The sequence below is a fragment of the Oryctolagus cuniculus genome, chromosome 19, assembly GCF_051225735.1.
Source record: "Oryctolagus cuniculus isolate XC-2025 breed Fujian yellow rabbit chromosome 19, ASM5122573v1, whole genome shotgun sequence".
Taxonomy (NCBI): domain Eukaryota; kingdom Metazoa; phylum Chordata; class Mammalia; order Lagomorpha; family Leporidae; genus Oryctolagus; species Oryctolagus cuniculus.
This window is the reverse complement of record NC_142885.1, coordinates 47,952,242-47,956,234: the sequence shown is the minus strand read 5'-3', so window position 1 is coordinate 47,956,234 and position 3,993 is coordinate 47,952,242. Positions and strand designations below refer to the sequence as shown.

The window sequence follows — 3,993 nt, the reverse complement described above, 5'->3', positions numbered from 1 at the left end:
GGGCAGGGCTTAGGGGCGGGCCTTGGGGCGGGCCTTAGGGGCTGCTTGCTGCCTCCACACGTGGCCAGCGGGCCCTTACCAGGTGCTGAATCTGCTGGCTACCCCTGCACCAGCACCTGCACCTCCCTGTTTGCTGGCAACTCTTGCGACCTCGTGTCACTCATCTCTGTTTCCTTCCAGGCCCCTGCAGGCTTCTGCACTCCAAGCCCTGGAGAGAGCCTGGTGGAGAGAAGAGGAAGATTTGCCTTGGCCTCGCAGGTGAGCTTGGAGCTGGGCATGGAGAGATCAGTCTGCATCCCGGGAGTGGGGGCAGGGAAGAGGATGGGGAGGAAGGGAAGAGGGTGGGAAGGGGTGCCACAGCAGCAGGGGAGGGGGCGAGGTTCAGGGCCCCCCAGCCCTGCCAGAGCTCAGGGGCCCCCACTTGGATGGGGGCGACCCCAGCTCCCATTCAGGTCTTCTGGGACCTGCCCCAGGTAGGTAAGAGCGAGGCTGTGAGTGAGTGCAGGTGGCAGAAGGAGAGAGCCTGGGGTCTAGGAGCTAAGGAAAGGTTGGTCCCTCTGCTGCTGTCTTCTGTGTCTCTCCAGCTCCTCCTTCCTCCCTCCCTTGGCCTCTGTCTCTGTCCCTCCCCCTCGCTTTGTCTCTTTCTCCTGACATGTGCAAGCATGTATGCGTGTGTGTGCTTGTCTCTTTCTCCCGATCTGTGTGTGCGTGTGCCTGTACATCTGCATCCAAGCCTTCCCATCTCCTGCTGCTTCTCTTTCCCTTCCCCCTCTCTCTTTCCTCCCTGCCCCCCTACCCCAGGAAGTACTTCCCACTGGAAGGCCTGGCTCCACCCCCATCCCCAGGAGGAGCCCCCCTCCCACCTTCCCACTGTGCTTCTGACCCCAGCCCAGTCCCCACCTCTGCATCTTCCAGGACCACTACCTGCCCCTTGGGTGTGACCCCAGGCCCAGCCAGTTCTAGGCACACGGTGCTCTGTGGCCATGGCCCCACCTCCTTGTGGCCAGATCCACATGCGGTAACTTCCAGCCAGGCTCACCCATGCTGGCCTTCCCTGCACCCTAGACATGGTCTCACCGAACCTCACCCTGACCTTGTCGCTCCTTCACATGAAGCCCTGGGGGTTTCTTAGTGCACCTTACCCCCACCACCCAGGACGAAGCCCCCATTTCCTGGCCTGTTATCCCAGGCCCCCTTTCTTGCCCTGACCCCATTCTGTCCTAGGAGAGGCACCTTCCCTGACCATGAAAACCTTGAGCCGCCCTGCTTGGGTGGGGCACAGCTGGCACCTGGTGGGCAGAGGCCGAGGAGGCTGCTGACCATCACACAGGGCACAGGACAGCCCCCCAAAAGGGGGCAGACCCAGACATCAGCAGGGCCATGGCAGAGAGCACCCAGTCTGGGGCCCTGGAGGCCCCCTTGTGGCACTCAGAGACGATGCAGTCACGCACCGTGTAGGGACGTTCTGCTCCATGCCAGGCCTCGATCCCATGCTGGTCCCAGCAGGCTCTGTGGAGCTGAGAGTGACTGTGGCTAGGGACATGGTTGGTGTGACAAAGTCCTTACTTGAGGCATGACTGGTGGTGAGGCTAGCATAGACAAACCCATGGCTCTTTCCGTTAGGTAGCATACATAGCACTCGACCATGGCACCAAGCCTGCACGGCACTGTCTAGTGCATTTGCTGTGCTAGGTGCTCCTTCCAGTTCTCAAAGAAAGGTCGGGCAGTCAGGGTACAGCGGGCAAAGTCTGCCTGGGATACTCACATCCCATATCAGAGCACCCGAGTTCAAGTTCCACCTCTGCTTCCAACTCAGCTCCCTGCTGATGCACCTGGGAAAGCAGCAGATGGCCCAAGTGTCTGGGCCCCTGCATCCACGTGGGAGACCCGGATGGAGCTCCTGGCTCCTGACTCCTGGTTACAAGCCAAGGGCCCATCAACCAATGACCAGGCAACAAAAAGGAGAGCTACCCACATGATGGAATATTACTCAGGAATGAAAAAGGAGAGACGTGGGCACCTGCTCCCGTGGACATGAACCTTGAAAGCCCCACAAGACAGCATATGTTACTTGAGTTCACTGACGCCATCTGTGCAGAGCAGGCATGTCCTGGAGACGACAGTGGGTCAGCAGTTGCTTTGGTGGGGGAACGATGGCATGGTGACTGCTGGTGGGTGGGGCTTCTTTGGGGAGGGGATGAAATGTCTTAAAATCAGATTACAATGTTGGTTTCCAAACCCATCAAATTGTAGGCTTTAAGTGGATGTCGTTTACTATGCGTAAATTAGACCTCCCTAAAGCTATTTTAAATTTTTTTGAATTAAAAATAGTTTTCTATTAATTAAAAAAAACAGACTTGGGTTTTCCTTGAACATGTGCATGTTTCTCTGTGGCAACTATGTAGCTGGGATGGGGGAGGTCCCGTTAGTCCCCAGGGAGCCTGTTGGGTTGCATCGGGGTGTTTATTCTCCCTATATGTCTCTCTGTGGGCACTGAACATCAGACCCCCAACCCAGGGTGATGGCGCCACAGCCGCTGATGTTACCAGTCCCACTCTCCATCTCGTGGCTGTCTCCAGCCACACAGAGCCCCCAGGGACCCAAGGGGACCATACAGACAGCTCTCTGTGTGCTCAGTGTAACCCACATGAGACCAGGCCCCTAGGAAAGCACAGGGGCTTGGAAGTCATCACTGCCACGTACTAGTTCTGTGCCTCAGTTTCCTCAGCTGTAAAATGGGGAGACAGGCATTTAGTGCAGCTACAAGATGCTACAAGAGCCACACACGTTCAATGGAAGCTGCACCTCACAGGCTTGAATTTCCACCTTTCCCCAGCCTGGCAACACAGGGGTAGGCTGCTCTCACAACACTGGGCAGGGACTGGAAGCAGGTGCGGCTAGAGAGCCCTGCGGTCATGAAGGTATACAGCCGGCACTCAACAGTGCACCATGTGACAGAGCTGGGATGCTCAGAGGGGCAGTGTCTCCCCCGTGCACTCTCCATGTGCAGTATTGTTTCACTTACGAGGGGTTCATCAGAGCCTGACTCCATTGCAAGGTGGGGAGAACCTGGCCACTGGGACCGGGAATGCTGGTTAAAATGCATGAGCAAGGGTGATAACGTATGGAGCGTGAGCCAATGACACGACTCAAGCCCAAGGTCGAGAATCAGTCAGAAAGGGCACTCAGAGGAGCCTGATTGAAATTGGGTCCCAGGAGTAAGTCTGTCATGTGTCAATCAAGTAGGATTAATAGTAACTAGTTATTAGAGAACATTGGAGAAACCCTTCAAGATATTGGCACAGGCAAAGAATTTCTGGAAAAGACCCGGGAGGCACAGACAGTCAAAGCCAAAATCAACTATTGGGATTGCATCAAATTGAGAAGTTTCTGTACTGCAAAAGAAACAGTCAGGAGAGTGAAGAGACAACCGACAGAATGGGAAAAAATATTTGCAAACTATGCAACAGATAAAGGGTTAATAACCAGAATCTACAAAGAGATCAAGAAACTCCACAAAAACAAAACCAACAACCCACTTAAGAGATGGGCCAAGGACTTCAATAGACATTTTTCAAAAGAGGAAATCCAAATGGCCAACAGGCACATGAAAAAATGTTCAAGGTCACTAGCAATCAGGGAAATGCAAATCAAAACCACAATGAGGTTTCACCTCACCCCGGTTAGAATGGCTCACATACAGAAATCTACCAACAACAGATGCTGGCGAGGATGTGGGGAAAAAGGGACACTAACCCACTGTTGGTGGGAATGCAAACTGGTCAAGCCACTATGGAAATCAGTCTGGAGATTCCTCAGAAACCTGAATATAACCCTACCGTTCGACCCAGTCATCCCACTCCTTGGAATTTACCCAAAGGAGTTTAAATTGATAAACAAAAAAGCGGTCTGCACCCTAATGTTTATTGCAGCACATTTCACAATAGCCAAGACCTGGAACCAACCTAAATGCCCATCAATGGTAGACTGGAT

General features: G+C 54.1%; 1 long non-coding RNA gene across 1 annotated transcript; it reads left to right on the top strand.

Annotated features, from left to right (window-relative positions):
- On the top strand, nt 1-2,296 carry LOC149120574 (uncharacterized). The gene is made up of 3 exons (XR_016225616.1): nt 1-82; nt 181-258; nt 1,817-2,296. It is a non-coding gene; the product is annotated as an uncharacterized LOC149120574 (long non-coding RNA).
- The last annotated feature ends 1,697 nt before the right edge of the window (nt 2,297-3,993 follow it).